This window comes from Silene latifolia, chromosome 10 (genome assembly GCF_048544455.1).
Source record: "Silene latifolia isolate original U9 population chromosome 10, ASM4854445v1, whole genome shotgun sequence".
NCBI classification, from domain to species: Eukaryota; Viridiplantae; Streptophyta; class Magnoliopsida; order Caryophyllales; family Caryophyllaceae; genus Silene; species Silene latifolia.
Genome location: NC_133535.1, coordinates 73434974 through 73454510, shown reverse-complemented (window position 1 = coordinate 73454510; position 19537 = coordinate 73434974). Strand labels below are relative to the sequence as shown.

The 19537-nt window shown below is 39.3% G+C and overlaps 1 long non-coding RNA gene across 1 annotated transcript; it reads left to right on the top strand.

Moving 5' to 3' along the window:
* Positions 1-18581: 18581 nt before the first annotated feature.
* Positions 18582-19027, top strand: LOC141609036 (uncharacterized). The gene is made up of 3 exons (XR_012527152.1): positions 18582-18652; positions 18746-18902; positions 18984-19027. It is a non-coding gene; the product is annotated as an uncharacterized LOC141609036 (long non-coding RNA).
* The last annotated feature ends 510 nt before the right edge of the window (positions 19028-19537 follow it).

Here is a 19537-nt window from a genome sequence, read left to right as displayed (position 1 = left end):
GAACTTGGACAACCCGGAGGAGGATAGCTACATCATTGACGAGTCTTTAGAAGATTGAAGTGCAAAAAGGTAACGGTGATGGGTTACTCGACTTTTATGTTAAAATTGTGTGGTTTTATGTAGTTATAATCTCATATGAATGTTAAAAGTTGTATCTTTCATGATTGGTTCTAATTTGGTTGTTGAATGTCATGCTTGTTTGCAATTCTCACATGTTTGGATGAAAATCTCATGCTACATCTCTTGAATCCGAAATTACCCATTCACATGCTCAAATATGTTGTTTTTCCGAGTTAGAATCATGCTAGGATACGTAAACAATTGATGAGAAACGATTTTTGTTGGTTTCAAATGATTTGGAAGTGTTTTGCATGGAATTTGCGTGTTTGTAGTCCCAGTAGGGTGACGCGGCGGCTCTTGACCGGTGGGAGATCCCTGTAAGTGTTGGACACATTTTAGAAAGCTCTGTAGTCCCAGTAGGGTGACCGTGGCGGTCTCTTGACCGGTGGGAGTACACCGAGGATTTTAGGTGATTTTGAGTTTGGCGTATTCCCAGTAGGGTGTGGCGTGGTCTCTTGACCTACTGGGAGTGCATGAAGGTTTTATGAGTTTTTGAAATTTGGTTGTAGTCCCAGTAGGGTGACGCGGCGGTCGGTCTGACCTGGGAGTGCTTTGTAAGTTTTATTAAATTTCGATTTTGGCATGTTGTCCCAGGGTGGTGGCCAGTACACCACCCTACTGGGAGTCCCCTGTTTGTTCTATTTCACTTGCGACTTCTAATAATGATTGAGCTATGCATGCATCTTCTTTCCTATCGATAATTGGTTACTTTAAGACTCATTAATGTTATGATCATGCATAATGGTTATGGTTCTTGTTCGGACCGGAGTGTGACGGTTTACATTGTGTGACTACTCGACATTCCCTATTTATTTGCCCTCGGACATTGGGTCACGGTTAGGTGCCATTGTTTCCGAGTTGGGCTATTTTTCCTTCCGCCTTTTTCGGACCGGGGGTCACGGTTAGGTGACAAGGTTCCGCTTGAGGTTACTCGACTTTCGGGCACGGTTAGGTGTACCATTTTTCGAGTCTTGGATACGATTTGGTATCGTTTGTCGAATCGGGTGTCGTCCATCCCGAGAGTCGGGCCAGGTTTAGACTAGGACCGTATTATGATCGTCGTCCTACCAAGAGGTTGGAGTCTAGAGGGTTGTCTTGTTTGAGTCTATACTTTGTAATTTGTCTTACATTTGAGTCGAGTCAATATTTGACCGTTTGACTCGATAATTCTTCTCTCATTTATGCGTAACTACTCTTATTGCATTTTGTATACTAATCATGATCCTCTCGTCACCGTAAGTATCTTACTCTCATGCTTGTTTATTTGATTAAATTCTTAATTACTTGTATTTTGACATATTGTGGCTGGGAGAACCCTGAGTTACTCCCCACTGACTGTGGCTTTCATATCTATTATGAATGACAGGTTGGTGATGAAGCTTAAGTGGGGAAGACCGTGTGAGCTAGCGAGTTCTTACCTCGGACCTTATTTAGTTATCACATAATAGACTCACCTACTTTTCGAATCTATGTTAATTCGTGGGATATCTTTTCCCCAATAAATAGACTTGTTTTGTAAACTTAAACTTAACTGTCTAAACTTATTTATCGTGTTAGTGATACCTCGCGTTGGACTTCAATGGAAGCCTTAAAAGTTTTAAAAATCTCGTGTTTCCGCCACGATTTACTAGTCACTTTTAGTTACCTCAACGAGGGGTGTCACATGTATCTTGGTTGTAAGTTCACAAAAATGTCGGCTGTGGTGAAGTTGTATAATATCAAGGGGGCAAATGGGGTGAGTGACACGTGTTTCACTAGTTTTTTAGCCTTGATAAAGGAGTTGCTTCCTGATGGTAATGTTCTAGCTGTTAAGACATATGAGGCGAAAAAACTAATAAGAGGAGTGGTTATAAAATATGAGAAAATACATGCATGTCCAAATGATTGCATATTGTATTAGAAATTATATCAAAACTTACCCAATTGCCCTAAATGTTTGGAGTGGCGTTATAAGGATAAGGAAGGGATCCCGGCTAAGGTGTTGTCGTATTTTCCATTGATACCAAGAGTCATAAGGATTTATGCGAATCCCGATGATTCAAAAATGTTAACTTGGCATGAAACAGGAAGAATAAATGATGGAAAGCTAAGACACCCGGCAGATGGTATGCAATGGAAATCGTTCGACGCTAAGTATCCCGAGTTCGGCAATGAACCTAGAAACTTACGTCTAGCACTGTCCACTGATGGAATGAACCCACACGGAAACATGAGTAGCCAACATAGTACTTGGCCAGTAGTGTTGGCTATTTATAACTTACCTCCATATGTGTGCATGAAAAGAAACTATTTGATGTTGTCGTTGTTAATTTCCGGCCCTAAACAACCTGGAAATGATATAGATGTATATTTGGAACCTCTTCTAGATGATTTGCGATTGTTGTGGGATAGTGGGATAGAAGTATTTGATGCATATAAGAACGAAACTTTCAATTTGAGAGCGATGTTATTGTGTACAATATCTGACTATCTGGCTTATGGCGACCTTTCTGGGCACATAGTTCATGGGAAAGAGGCTTGTCCATTGTGTGGGGAGGATATCGAGTCTGAATACTTGAAGTCTTCTCGTAAGTATGTGTATATGGGAAATAGGAGGTTCTTGTATCATGACCATTGTTATCGCAAGATGCAGAAAGCATTCAATGGAAGACAAGAACTTCGTCAACCTCCTAGAATTTTGAGTGGGCATGAAGTTTATCAGAAAGTAAAGCATATTGAGATAGATTATGGGAAGAAGAGCGGCTCTAAATTGTCTACTTGTGGGTATAAGAAAAGATCCATATTTTTTGATAAACTTCCATATTGGCCGACCTGGAGGTCGGCATTGCCTCAATTTCATGCACATTGAGAAAAATGTGTCGTGATAATATTATCAATACCCTTCGAATGTTCCTGGTAAAACAAAGGATAACGCCGCAGACTAGGGAAGATATGAAAATGATGGGTATTAGGCTAGAGTTGGCACCACAGAAGAGAGGTAATCGTACATTTTTTGTGACTTATACCCTTTCACGGAATGAGAAAAAGAATTCTGTGCATGCTTGAATGGAATTAAAGTGCCACATGGTTATTCGTCGAACATCAAAAGCCTAGTGTCGATGCAAGACCTAAAACTCAGCGGGTTAAAGTCACATGATTGTCACACTTTGATGCAACAATTACTACATGTGGCTATTCGTTCCATTTACCGAAAAGGTAAGATATGCTATAACTAGATTTTGTCTCTTCTTCCAGTCCATATGCGAGAAAGTCATCGATCCCGATGACGCGGATTCATTGCAGGACCTCGTTGTAACCTCTCTTTGTCAGTTGGAAATGTATTTTCCACCCTCTTTCTTCCTGTCATGATTCATCTGACCATTCACTTGGTTAGGGAGATTTTGTACCTTGGGCCCGTGTACTTGAGATACCAGTATCCTTTCGAAAGATTGATGAAAGTCTACAAGGACTATACATCTAATCGGTATCGTCCGGAAGGTTGTATTGCTGAACGCGCTATTTTAGACGAAGCTCTTTCATATTGTTACGCTCATCTCTCCTCTGAAGAGTTGATTGGCGTTCCTAAGAATCGTCATAGTGACTGGATGACCGGAAAAGGTATTAGGGGCCGGATTGAAAAAATTGTGACACGTGAAATGTTGATTTTAGCAAACACGTATGTGCTAAACAACGAAGATGAGGTGCAACCTTATATTCAACAACACAAAGATGAGCTCAAATACGATCACCCAAACAAGACCGAGAAGTGGATTGCGAACGAGCATACGAAGACGTTTGCAGAGTGGTTTAGGAATATTGTCTTAGAGTGTACGAATCAAACTGGTGATGACATCTCTCCTAGGTTACTACGTCTTGGTTTAGGTCCAAATGACAGGGTCACCTTTTACAGCAGTTTTGCCATTAATGGATATACTTTTTACACCCGCGGGCAAGATGAGTTGAGCACAATGCAAAATAGTGGTGTGAGTTTTGAATTTGAGGCAATGCACTTTGCTACTTCAAAAGATAAAAAGCCTATTTGGGGAAACTGCCTTTATTATGGTGTTATTCAAGAAATATTGGTACTAGATTACATTGATTTCACAATGCCTTTGTTTCGATATAACTGGGTTGATAACAACCTCCATTGTGTCCGAAAGGATAAGATGGGATTTACGTTGGTCAATCTGGGTAAGGTTGGCAATAATAAGGATGATCCTTTCATAATGGCATCCCAAGCTAAACAAGTGTTCTATGTCACCGATCCTATGGATAAGAAGTGGTCCGTTGTCTTGTCTATAAGGAGTAGAAGGATTAGTCCATCCGATAATGGTGATGATGATCAGGATGTCGTTTTTAAGGGAATGGATCACTCTACCACTGTATCTTATTTCGACGATGTTGACACGGATCATGAGGACACCGAAAGCATCTATATGCGTGATGACCATGGTGAAGGTATTTGGGTTAACGAAGAAACTATGACATCCAAGAAACGCCCCGATCCCGAGATAGTTCATCGGGACACGGTGATATGGACGACCAACATTTTGAGTCATTTTCGGACCAATAATTTGATGGTTTAATTTATTGGTAAATCAATAATGGTCATTGTTAAATAAAAATTCCCAAATTTGCATGGCATGGTAAATCCTGTAGCTTAGATATGCAGTATGCATGCATCCTGGTGTTGTCTTATTTTCTTGATCTTATTATTAGATGTGGATCTTTGGTGTTGAAATTTTTGAATAATGTTGCAAAGTATATGGTGCTTTCACGAATAAAGTATGTATTGTTACTGAGTTTGGACTGTAATGGAATTACAGTAATTTTTTTTTTAAAAAAAAAAGGTTCAACAATAACAACGGTTATATTTAAATTACCCGTTGTTAATACTTTCAACAACGGTTATAGTTACATTACCCGTTGTTATTACAATCAACAACGGTTATAGTTACATTACCCGTTGTTATTACTTTCAACAACGGTTGTAGTACCCCTATCCGTTGTCATTGATTTTTTTGACATATTTCATTTTGGCGCAAATTTGGTGAAAATATATTACAACGGGTATATTTTAATCGTTGTAATAAAGTTTTGACAACGGTTTACTTTTATTGACCAGTTGTTATTAACATATAACAACGGTTTTGCTTTGAGCACCCGTTGTCAATAGTTTGTCTTAATAAAAAAATAATTTACAAACACATACAACATACCACACAAACACACACAACACCAGTTCAACCGTTGGTATCCTGAGTTTATTCTTCTCTCTTCCTCGCTTTCTACATTCTCGTTGCCGGTCGTCGCCGCCGATTTCCGACGCTTGATTCCATTGCCTTCCCTTATCATCCTGCTCGTTCTCTTTATCATCATCATCATCATCAGGTATGTTCACTTTAATTTTGTGTTTCGTCATTAGGGTTTTAAGACGATCATCTTTGTTCTTTTTCATGCATCTATTTGTTTTTCGTCTTCTTTGTTATCTTTATCATCCGGCATCATCTACTTCACTTCTCTTATTAGGGTTGAGGATTTTAGAAGCTCAATCTGTTGTTTTAAATTTTCATTCCTATTAGGGTTTAGAGTTTTAGATAATACTCTGCATGTACGTTGTTAAGTTGTTCATTTCCTATATCATTCATATTTGGGTTTTAGGATTATCATGGGTGAAAAACGGAAAACAAGTCAAAAGAATAATAATCCTGGGGATAATAAGCCTGGTGAGAGGGGTGTTACGAAGTGCCCGAAAGCCCTTGCAGCTATAGCCGCTAAAGACCCGATGGAAATAACATGGAGCTTGAAGGGTTTCCTTACTGGTCCAAATGCGGGTTATTTATCCAGTTGGATTGGATGTTGCACAAGACAGTTTGTGCCTATCCATTTAGATGATGTTAGAAATTTGAATCCAAAATTGGCGGAGTTATACTTGGCTCGTGTAAAGGAAGCCTTTATTATACCCGATGAAAGTCATGATAAGTATTTAATGCATAAGGCAGCGGATGTCCACAGGCAGTGGAAGTGTGACGTTGCTAAGGATTAGTTGTATGTGGACAAGGCAACGGGGGAGATGCGTAAGAGCCCACCGGCAAACAAGTGTCCCACCATCAGTCAGGAACAATGGGATCTTTTCAAAGAGATGAGAACTACTGAGAAGTTTCAGGTTAAATATCCTCGCCTTTTAACAATTTACCTATCATTTTTTTAATTAATGAGTCCTTTATATAATCTTTTTATTATCTCATCTACTTGCACTTTTATATAATTATTTGAAGGCCGTTAGTAGAAGAAATCGTGCTAACATTTCATGCAAGAAGGGGAAATGGTATGGTTCTCGAGGCGGTTACAGAAAGATAGAAGAGAACCTCGTAAGTAGCATGCATTATTCCCCTGTGAGACTTTATTTTTTTAATCACACTTGAACTTGCATTGATACACATTTACATGTATAAATGTTACCATGTTAATGTGTAGGTGGCAAAGGGAGTGACCAACTTGGATCGGCATGTAACTTAGAAAGAAGGGCACACGCCTAAAGGATCCCGGTCGCGTGACAAATATGATGAGGAAGTGTTGGCCAACATAGTAAGCATTATTTTATTAAGACGAGTTCATTATTAACTTTATTATTTTAGTCACAAATATAATTTGAAGTTTATTTAATATATTACAGGACAACGTATTGAAAGAGGTAGAAGAAGGGAAATTCACTCCCAGTGGTCGTAATGACGTTCTTGCTAGAGCGATCGGCCGACCCGAACATCCAGGTCGTTTGAGGGGCATCCCGTTACAGGTTGGAGTAACGAAATATTATGGGACAACTGCCCCGATAAAGAATAAAAGGAAGACTAAGTCTGAGAAGGCTGACATGGTACCATTTAATTTATTCTATTATTTTCATTTAAGTTCAATTCACATGTTATTGTTGGGATAAAAATTGCTGACACATTACATTCTTGGCACACTTGACTTGATTAATGGCATCCGTACTACTAAAGTTGAATCTCGGAGGCAAGCTTTCAGAAGAAGAAGTGAAGATGATGGAGGATGTCATTTATAAAGGGAGTAATAAGGTACAACAGATTGGTCAAGAAGCCGCTACTACCTTGGCAATACATGAGAAGGAAGTATCGGTCAACGAGATTCAGAAAGATCAGGTACCTAATGCTTCTGAAGTTATAACAACTAAAGCCGATCAGGTACCTAATACTTCCTTATTTGTTTTTTATTTTTTTGGGTAAGATCAGCCCCTGCCAGCTCTAATGCTATAACTTCTGACATCGTGCCATCGGTTAATTTTATTAGGTAAATAATGGGTCTGAAAAGGAGATGCAACTTGAGAAGACGGCTAATAGAAAACAGCATACATCCCCTTCAAGTCATTTCCCTATTTTCAGTAAGGTATGCATGAAGTGTTTAATTAGTTAAATTTATATGAATTCTATTAAATTTTGAGATATAATAATGTATATGTATATTCTTCAGGCCGTAAACAAGAGGCCAGTTATTCTTGCTGACCCTAAATTCTAAAACCCATATGTGCGTGTTGGCCGGGGTCTCGTAGAAATGCACACCAAATCAGCAGCGGAAACTGTAGTAGTTCATGGCGAAAAACTTTTGCCGAATCACAGAAAAGTAGAGATAACTACAGTCTTTCCAGGCCATGAAAACTTTCAACTGCCTGTCCCAGTTCGTGACGACATTACCATTCTGAGAGATGCAGTTGGAAGTTTCATCTAATGGCCTGAAACTCACATCTACTTGGCTCGGTCGTCTCCGCCTCAGCAGCCGAAAGCAGTTGGGGTTAGAAGAAATACCTTTATATATATGTTACATTTTTAATTGTTGAATGTTTTTATATGTTAAATTTATATGTTATTTTTTTTTGTAGGGAACAAAAAAGCCGGCTTTGGCGGATAAGCCTAAGTCCACAGACATGCCAACTACCTCGTCGAGACAACAACTTGATGAAGTATTTAATTAACTTCTCCCTTTGTATGAAAACCTCCCTTTAATTTTTTTTGTTTCTGTATTTCTAAAAAGCATGGAAATTTTTTGTATGTAAGGAACAGAAAAGCCGGCTAAGGCGGATAAACCTAAGTCCCCGGACATACCAACTACCTCGTCCAGACAACAACTTGATGAGGTATTTAATTAACTTCTCCATTTTTTTAAAAACCTCGCTCCCTTATATTTTGTCTGTATTTCTAAAAAGCATGCATGGTAATTTTGTGTAGGGGACAAAAAAGACTGATAAGCCTAAGTCCCCAAATCATACTACTACTACTACCTCATCATTGAAAGAGCAGGTTGATGAGGTATTTAGTTAAGTACGGTTTTATTTTTATTACTCCAACTAGGATATGTTACCTTTGGATTTTTTATTATTTTAATTATCTACATGTGTAGGCTGGTGGTAGTAGCACAAACTCAAAGAATCATTATTTCCCCGACCTGAAAGAAGTTAGGAGTTTAAACTCCTCACAATATTCTGGGAAGGATTACATGCAAAAAGTAAGAACGGTGACGATGAGGAAACTGCATGAGGAGGCTGGCCGTCGCATAGCCAACGAGCAATTGATAGTTATTCCGCTCGAGGGGGATATTCTAGGGGTTGAGCGCGAAGCACTTATGTCATGGGATATGCTAGCCATTTGGGCTGGCCTAGACCAGATTGATGTTCAACACCTATTTGTTTGGATGAAGTAAGTTTCTTAATAAATAATTTCATATTATAATATTCTGACTACTAGATAGTGTTTTAAATACCGGAATTAATACCGTAATAATGTAGGATATTGAAATTGAGAGTGATCCCCGAGAAGAAGATTCCATCTGATCAATACGGATTCCTGTGCCCCTTTGTTCATTGGTCCGGGACCGGACCGGACCGGACCAAACTCTCTAGACCGAAGACCAAATAAGGGTTAAGAGGTGGACCAAGGACCGGACCATATTAATATTGGTCCGGTCCGGACCACAAAAACACGTGGACCGGACCGGACCGGACCAAATGGACCAAATATTATTGTCATTGACATGTTTTACCATATAAAACTAGAACTCGAGAAGTTCGTAATGATCAAAATAAACAACATTATTTTCTTACGAGATTTAACTACATAATTATACATCTTATAATACGTGTAAACAAAGTAGAAAATAAAATCAATAATATTACAAATTTAAAAGTTCTTTTATTACATAACTTCGGTCCATGGTCCGATCCGCGGTCCATTCGCATTGGTCCAGGACCGGACCGAAGACCAAAGTAGAGTAAATAGGTGGACCGTGGACCGGACCAAACAAAATTCGGTCCTGTCTGGTCCGGACCAAATGGTCCGGTCCGGTCTGGTCTTTGGTCCGGACCACTGAGTGAACAGCCCTAGTAGGACTCATTGGGTGCTAGCAGCCATCATGCCGACAAAGAAGAAAGTTTTTTGGTTTGACTCTTTACATAATCAACCAAGCGAGACATTTAAGCGCTTGATTAATAAGTAAGTTTATAATACTGATTTATTTATAATAAGATTAAGTTTCAATTTTTATTTATAGCAAAAAGCTCATTTTTGCCCCTAAAAAAATGAGTTTCTGCCTCCTTTTTTTTTAAAAAAAAAAAAGGGTCTTTGAGAAAAGAAGAGCTAACGATCAGGATCAACCCACGAAAGATTCTGATGATGGCCCTGATTTTATTACGATAACAGGGGTACGTGCTTAAATATATTTTTATAACATATCCTAAAATTACGATGAAATAAAATTTGAGACAAATTCCCTACTCATATATATATATATATATATATAGAGAGAGAGAGAGAGAGAGAGAGAGAGAGAGAGAGAGAGGGGCAAGATCCGGTGAGTCCACCTATATATTTGAGTCCATGAGTCCATAAAACAATATCACGCACTATACAAAATAATATCACGAATTTTTTTTTTCGAAATTTTTGTTTAAATTTTTTTTTTTACAATTTTTTTTTTTTCGAAATTTTTTTTATTTCAATTTTTTTTTTCGAAAAAGTTCTTTTTTTTTTTTGTAAGCTGTGATATTGTTTAGTATAACGTGTGCTATTGTATTACAAAACAATATCACGATTTTTTTTCAAAAACTTTTTTTTTTCAATGTGATATTGTGTAACATAATGGGTGATATTATATTACAAAACAATATCAAGAAGTTTTTTTTTTTAGTATAAGCTGTGATATTGTTTAATATAACGTGTGATATTGTATCATGGACTCACGGACTCAAAAAGATAGGGTGGACTCATGTGATCCTAATATATATATATATATATATATATATATATATATATATATATATATATATATATATATATATATATATAGATTTGGGATCCGGTGAGAACCACCCATATAATGAGAACCGTGAGAACCACTTATAATTGAACCAAACTTTGTAATTAACGCGGCCATCACCCAAACCCGTCCATCATTTTCATTTTACAACTTACCCTTTTCACTCATCTCCCTTTCTCTCTCTTCGCGACAAACGTTCTAGATCCTTCCGCCATTTTCGAGCATCACAAATCTTCCGATCAACTTCCTCGTCCATCAAAATCTTCGACGCTTTTTCCAGCAACAGATCTTGGTAATTCAACGAGGTAAACTTCCGATATTCATGATTAATTTTTAGCGAAATTAGGGTTTCTGTGTTTATGTGTTTCTGTCTTTGCAATTTGTATGTCGCCTAAATTAGTTGAAGTTATGCTTTCATTAATATTTTATAGTCGGAATTATGAATTATGTTTGTCAAATTAGGTACATTAGTTGAAATCAAGAAATTAGGAACTGATTTTGCGAAATTAGGGTTTCAGTGTTTCTGTGTTTGTAATTTTTACATTTGTCGACCATATTAGTTGAATTTACGCCTTCATTAATGTGTTACAGTCGGAATAATGAATTATGTTTGTTAAATTAGGGTTTTGGTGAATTCAATTGGGGAAACTTGGAAATGAGGGTTGTCAGATTCTTAGTTGAAATCATGAAATTAGGGACTGAACTTCCAAAATTATTGCTAATTACGCTAATTCATTGTCATTATATGGCAGATTCTTAGATTTGTAGTCTTGTTGTTCACATTTTCGCTAATAAACCTAATTACGCAATGATCAAACCCTGATTCCCCATGTTGTTGATGTTTGTTTCGATTTTCTACTAAAATTGTTTACATCTCAAGCTCAAACAATGCATACTAAGTAAAGCTACTAACGTTAGTAACTATTCCACTGAGTCAAGTAACTTTTTACATATTTTCTCCATTTACAAGTATTCCTTCTTTTCATTCTCGCATACGAAACATTAAAAAATGGAAAATTGGTGCAATGGTTGGGTAGTCAATCGCGAGGAAGTAGAACAAGAACTTTTTATCCAACATTATGTCAAAGAGAAAACTGAGTCTCTGCCTTACCTTGGTCAAGTTACCACAGTGGAGTTCACTGATCGTCGCAATCAGTCAAGAAATGATGTCTTAAGTGAGCCAGATCTTGTGTTACAAATTTTCAATCACCTTGATAAATGCTCACGATAGGGCAAACATGGCCAATGTCCGCTTATTGTGGGCTAAACTCTTTGTTTTCTTCCGTATTCACCTGGTGTCTTTGATAGCTTACCGCAAACTTTGCGATTTAATGACATTAATGGCGTGAGGATAGTGCTTAGTCGTGGTAGACTAATTTCCCAAAGATGCAAGTGTTTTATGACGGGTAATATGGCAGCCAAATTCATCATGCATGTACACCAACGAAGAAATGCTTTTCAGAACACACATCTCAATCCACTTAATGACAGTCAAATTAAGCAAGTTGATGAGATGTTACGGGATATGCCACCTTTGTTACATGAAGAAGCGAAATCAATAGCAACATCTTTACTAGCTCGTCGAAGGTTGTCTTATGTTGAAGTCGTTGATTTGACGTAGGTCTATCATAAGTTTGTACAACTTTACGGCCAACGAATTGTATTTGTACTTTTTGTCGGGCTTTACTAATAATTATGTAATTAGTTTTGGTATTTTGGATTGTAGAAGTTGTTATGAATGTTGGTTTGACACATATATATATATACATTTTATATTTTTGGTTTGACTTTCTGACTTATGTTCTTTCATTTCCCAATTTTACTTAGTTTTCATCTGTATTCATCAAGTAGTATTACGCTTTTTACTATTGTTTTGCAACATAATTAACTGTGAAATGCTGCAATCTACATTCATTATAACCATGTGATTTGTACAATAGTTTGTCTTTCAACTGTCTTTATAATTTCCCTGAAATGATTGATAGATATGGGGCGAAAGAGTGTTGCATCAAAGAAAAAAGTTCTACCAAGAGGAGGACGGTCAGTCAAAGATTATTTTTCAAAGAAAATCGAAAGTCGCCACAACTAATTCTGTTGACCAAGCAATTTGAGTAAGAAATTTAGTTCACTCTTGCACATTCATGAAAACAAAATTCCTTATCAGTACATGACGTCACGTTGCACACACATGAAAGAAAAATATATGTACATTAAACAACCCTCAACCCTTTCCATGACCAGATTAAACAACCGGCAACATATGTTTATTAAACAATTGTGTATGTGCATGACAATGTAGAGTATGTGCATTAAATAGTTTTCTACATGTTTTAAAAAAAAAAGGGAAAGGGTTGAGGGTTGGATTAGGCGGATCCGCGGTAGCGGTCCGCCTAATCCAACCCTCACCCCCTTTCCCCGTCCCGTTTTAGGATACCCGGCCCCCTACTTTAAATCCCGTCCCCAAAAAAGGGTTCACTCATCCCCTCTAGGGTGTCTTTTGGTCTCGCGGCCGATAATGTGAGAAGGGAAAGGGTTGAGGGTTGGATTAGGCGGATCCGCGGTAGCGGTCCGCCTAATCCAACCCTCAACCCTTTCCCGTCCCGTTTTAGGATACCGGCTCCCTACTTTAAATCCCGTCCCCAAAAAAGGGTTCACTCATCCCCTCTAGGGTGTCTTTTGGTCTCGCGGCCGATAATGTGAGAAGGGAAAGGGTTGAGGGTTGGATTAGGCGGATCCGCGGTAGCGGTCCGCCTAATCCAACCCTCAACCCTTTCCCGTCCCGTTTTAGGATACCCGGCCCCCTACTTTAAATTCCGTCCCCAAAAAAGGGTTCACTCATCCCCTCTAGGGTGTCTTTTGGTCTCGCGGCCGATAATGTGAGAAGGGAAAGGGTTGAGGGTTGGATTAGGCGGATCCGCGGTAGCGGTCCGCCTAATCCAACCTCAACCCTTTCCCCGTCCCGCTTTAGGATACCCGGCCCCCTACTTTAAATCCCGTCCCCAAAAAAGGGTTCACTCATCCCCTCTAGGGTGTCTTTTGGTCTCGCGGCCGATAATGTGAGAAGGGAAAGGGTTGAGGGTTGGATTAGGCGGATCCGCGGTAGCGGTCCGACTAATCCAACCTCAACCCTTTCCCCGTCCCGCTTTAGGATACCCGGCCCCCTACTTTAAATCCCGTCCCCAAAAAAGGGTTCACTCATCCCCTCTAGGGTGTCTTTTGGTCTCGCGGCCGATAATGTGAGAAGGGAAAGGGTTGAGGGTTGGATTAGGCGGATCCGCGGTAGCGGTCCGCCTAATCCAACCCTCAACCCTTTCCCCGTCCCGCTTTAGGAAAGCCGCCCCCTACTTTAAATCCCGTCCCCAAAAAAGGGTTCACTCATCCCCTCTAGGGTGTCTTTTGGTCTCGCGGCCGATAATGTGAGAAGGGAAAGGGTTGAGGGTTGGATTAGGCGGATCCGCGGTAGCGGTCCGCCTAATCCAACCTTCAACCCTTTCCCGTCCCGTTTTAGGATACCCGGCCCCCTACTTTAAATCCCGTCCCCAAAAAAGGGTTCACTCATCCCCTCTAGGGTGTCTTTTGGTCTCGCGGCCGATAATGTGAGAAGGGAAAGGGTTGAGGGTTGGATTAGGCGGATCTGCGGTAGCGGTCCGCCTAATCCAACCCTCAACCCTTTCCCGTCCCGTTTTAGGATACCCGGCCCCCTACTTTAAATCCCGTCCCCAAAAAAGGGTTCACTCATCCCCTCTAGGGTGTCTTTTGGTCTCGCGGCCGATAATGTGAGAAGGGAAAGGGTTGAGGGTTGGATTAGGCGGATCCGCGGTAGCGGTCCGCCTAATCCAACCTAAACCCTTTCCCGTCCCGTTTTAGGATACCCGGCCCCCTACTTTAAATCCCGTCCCCAAAAAAGGGTTCACTCATCCTCTCTAGGGTGTCTTTTGGTCTCGCGGCCGATAATGTGAGAAGGGAAAGGGTTGAGGGTTGGATTAGGCGGATCCGCGGTAGCGGTCCGCCTAATCCAACCTTCAACCCTTTCCCGTCCCGTTTTAGGATACCCGGCAACATATGTTTATTAAACAATTGTGTATGTGCATGACAATGTAGAGTATGTGCATTAAATAGTTTTCTACATGTTTTAAAAAAAATGGAAAGGGTTGAGGGTTGGATTAGGCGGATCCGCGGTAGCGGTCCGCCTAATCCATCCCTCAACCCTTTCCCGTCCCGTTTTAGGATACCTAGCCTTCTACATTTAATCCCGTCCCCAAACAAGTGTTCACTCGACCCCTCTACGGTGTCTTTATTTAAACAACCTTGTACATGAATGAAAAAACACAGTATGTGCATTAAATAGTCTTCTACATGTACGACGAAGCACTATATGTGCATTAAAATTTTACACCTGTTGCTTTGCTATTTGATGCATTAATGCTAAAATTTGTCATTTTATTTGAAATCTTTGAAACATTACTTCACCAAAAACTTCAGACATCACCTAATTAATGTTGTTTAACATTTGTGAGATGATGGGGATGTCTTCTCAAAGCTTGATTGACAACGAAGCTACTACAAATGTAAATGATTGACAAGGAAGCTTCTAAACGTAAACTTGGTGACAAGGAAGCTACTAAAACAGAACCAAATTGTTCGCGTCGAGTGAGTCCTCGTACTAAAAAACCAGTTGATGAGGATGTCTTACCGAAAGATGTTGAAGAACCATCTACCAAGAAAAGGAGAGTGTCCTTTATTATCGATAAGAAAGATGCTAGCGGCGTTGCTAGTAAGAAAGGAAGTCCACATAGGAAGTGTGGTAAAGATTATGATACGCTGGTAACTAGGATGAGTCCTTCTTTGATAATTAATTTTATCAAGTCGAACCGTCTCGAGAAGCAAATTGAAGCTATTAAGAGCATGGGTTTTGGAGAGTCGTTAAAACTTGATCGGAAGAAATCCATGGCCATTTGGCTAGATGGATTGTGGAGTCTTTCAATCCATTCAGTTGTTCGTTGATGAATGGGGATTTGACTATCACGGATGAGGATGTCTACCTTGTCACGGGAATTCCTATGGGGCCATTAGATATTAATCCAGTTGGGAGGTACTGTAAAGAAGAGGGTTATTTAGAGGTCTGTCCAGGAGATTTAAGGACCAATTTAGTACCACGAGATATTACCAAGAAGGTTTTACTAGAGAAGATGATTGAGCGGCGGGATCTTTGGAGATGATTTTAAGAGGAATTTTCTTGTATACATTACTTACATTCTGTTGATGGGGGTAGCTAGTGATTATCCCAAAGACTCGTATATTAAGTCGCTGTCCGATCCGTCTCGATGTACCTAAATTTAATTGGTGCAAGCTTGCACGAGTCAACATGATTGAAAATGTCATTTCTGGAAAAAAGCGTGACTAAAGACCCTGGTACGTCCTTTAAGGGACCAATTCTCATTTTTTGTCTTATCTACTTGGATAGAGTCGTTTTCAAGACAAGAATGGTCGTTCGATCTTTCCCTTTGTTAGCCAATTGGTCCGATTTAACGTATCAAAGAGAGGGTGAAGATGGAAAAACATGATGTAAATTGTTTCGGAGAGGGGCGTGTAGAAGACAGATTTGTTTATAAACCACCCGTGTATCGAAATCGACAAACGGGTTGATGATGCGATGCAAAGGACGACACAGGGAAAGGAAAATGTTGAGGGGTCTTTGGAGTGACAACAAAGGGAAAGGGAAAGGTTGAGGATATGAAGAAGGAGGTCCGTTCATAAGAAAACAACAGATTGTATCAAGGTTTTAGCGGGATTGTTGTTACTCTTGCAGATTGTTATGGTGCATTCTCAAAGCGATCATGCAAGCAAAGTTTGTGGTTCCTCATATGGAAGTCTGTTACCAAAATGTCGACTTTGCGATTCGTTATTTGAAGGGTTTTCACTTTCGCAAACAAAGTAAAGAAGAATCGAGATGGAAGAAGAGGAAAGAAAGGACGAGGAGAAAGATGACCATGAATTGGAGCAAGATGAGAGAAACGATGAGGGTACAGTGGAGGATAAATTTGATAAGGTCAAGGAGAAAGATGACCATGAAATGGAGGAAGAGGAGAGAAAGGACGAGAGTAAAGTGGAGGAAGGGAAGAAGTATGTGGATTATATGGACTCTGATGAGTTTTACAACGATCCCAACATCTTGGCGATTTAGAGGGGATTCGAATAGTGCATATAACCGTGTTGGTGAGGCATTTAAAGAACACCAAGTTACGAAGGAAAAGATGGACAAGGAACTCATGGAGGGACCATCTTTCAGTCTCTTTCACGGTGAGGATGCGTTATATACATCTCAAGAGTTCCGCGGCACGAGGCCTGGTGATATGTGTGATGTTCCCCATGCGAGCACGTCAACTGCACCTGTCATTCCATCCCCTCCCCGTGCAACAATGTCAGCTACACCTTCAATCCCATCCCCTCCCCGTGGAAGCACTCCCGCTGCACCTTCTATTCATTCCCCTCCCCGTGCAAGCACATCACCGCACCTTCCAATCCATCCCCGCATCACCAATACTTATCTCGTCACAAGTGTCATTGAATGAATCTCCAATTATGCCTTCTTCTCCGCTTGTAGAACTGTCCCCAACCGTCCCCTCCCAGACTCGGAAGTGTAAGAGGAAAGTTGAGTTACCTGACGTTTTTCGTTCACCTTTCTTCATACGAAATGTGAACGTGATGGATGCCTTGAGTCAGTCTGAAAAACTGATGGGTGACTATGCATTTGCCGCTGACTTAGATGAAGGGTATGTATTAGTCTATTAATTTTGCTTTTATTTTCTTCTTATTCAGTATATGTATTATATTTTCTTTCTATAACACTAAGGTTTTATTTTTGTAGCGAGGTTAATTCGGTCACCGTGGCGGCAAGATTCTTACACGATATGATATGAAGACCTTGCTATTTGGTGGTAGCGTTAACATCGACGTGATCAATGTGTGGTGTGATTATCTGAATAATGGAAACAGGTTAAGAGATCGTAGATCAATTTCCTGTCTCTTTCTCACCGAAACAATCGATGTAAGTTTGATATTTAAATTTTGTTGGTCTCGAGTTATCAACTTGTACCTTTTTATTCTCTAATACGGGTCACCTAATTGAAACAACAGATAGCCTCATTGGATATCAACTATAGAGACGTGAAATTGGTAAGTTGTTCAATATTTTAAAAGTTTTAAAAGTACATAATTAAATAATATACAAACCCAACTAACCATTGTTTGACAGGTTTTATTCCCTGTTGTTGCACCTAGCCCACTTCTTCATTGTTTTGATATTGATCATAACTTGTATGAAGTTATACACCCGTGTGATCCAGGATGTGTAGATTTTCATGCCAGTGTTCAATATGTGGTATGTTTTCACACCGTTTGGCAATAAGTATGTTAAATGTCTGATTTAATTCTTATATAGCGAACTTATTTGCTTGGCATTGTCTTATGTCTAACAGAAGAAACAGATTAAGTGCAAAGCTTTCTTCCATGATTCCCAAGTTTGCATGCTACATATTTTGTAGTAGCCATAGAGTATGTTCCGAATAAAAGTTTCTCTGTCGAGCGTGATCTTTGGAATTTACATGATGCGACATATGGAGACGTACAATGGGAATAAGTGTCGGTATACTTTAAAGTTGCTCAAGGACGTAAGTCTCCATTATTTAAGTCAAATTTTTAGTTGGTGTTTCTATATTTCCGACGAGAAGCCATCAACATGCATGTATTAGCTTTGTTCTTTCATGAATCAGCCTTGTATGTGTATTAGATATGTAGGTATGTGTATTAGATGTGTAGGTATGTGTATTAGATATGTAGGTATGTGTATTAGATATGTAGGTATGTGTATTAGATGTGTAGGCTCTGCGGTTGATTTTACTTTATATCATTGTTCGGAGAACGATGTGAAGCGTTACATTGTGAGGGTTTGCAATGAAATTTTGACTTGGCAAGACAACATCGTGAAAGATCAAGTGACGTCTAAAGCAAAGGCTTACAAGAATGGTTGTGTGATTCGTGAATCGTAAATCTATTACCAACAATGCTTCTCATTACTATATGATGACTCCTGGTTTATTAAAAGTGTGCTATGGTTATGTAATTGTTCTGTGTTTTCCCTTTTTCTCCCCAGGAATGAAGTTCCACGAGACTTGCCCTATACAGATGAACACTTGATAAATTTTATTAGGACAAATGTGGCAAATACGGAGTAAGTTATCACTGACCATATAGCATCTTTTTGAGTTGTTTTTGTCCACTTTGCTGTTGTGTGTGCATCTAATTACAATATGTGCATTATTAGTGACATTGTTGTAGACACTCCATGGCTGCAAGTAACCCAAGAAGGAATGTCGACTTTATTTGGAGGAAAATGGATCATGGATATGGTAATTGACCTTGTTGGTCTTCGTTTAACACTTGAAAGACCAAGTCTTGTGTACTTTCCGACAATAATCAAGGTATTCATATTCATCCTTAGTAACCGCTAATGTTTCTACTTGGAATTACCAACATTTTTCACAAATTTTCTCAACTTTCAGGATGTTGTCCCTAAAAACAGTTTTCAAAGTCAGTACATTAAGCTTTCAAGATTTTGCCCAAAAGTCTAACCAAAGCTAAACGGTAATTATCCCGTCACTTTTTAATTTTATTATATCGACGGAATTTACTACTTTGAAAGAACTTAATTAAGTTCTTGCCCAAGAAAGAACTTTATTAAATATCTGTCTAACTGTTTGTATATTATCCCGTCGAATCGGTAATTATCCCCTCACTTTTTCATTTCCTTATGGGCGTTTTTGCAGGCTTTCTTCCCTTCTTTGTGTTGACCGTGAACATTGGTTTGCTTGCGTGTCGACTTTGTTAAAAAGACCAACTTTATACTTGACTCAAACTTGCCTAGGCGTCCTGACACAAGATGTAAATTTTTAGTTGAAACGGTATGATTATATCCGCATGCCTTAGGGGTTTGTTACCTCAATTTTGTGTTGGTTTTCCTTCGCTTTTATATTATTGTGTTTTCCTTTTTTTGGTTTTTTGTAGTTATTTCTTGCTTTGGAGATTATTGCAAGAGACTTTCCAGGATACAAAAAAA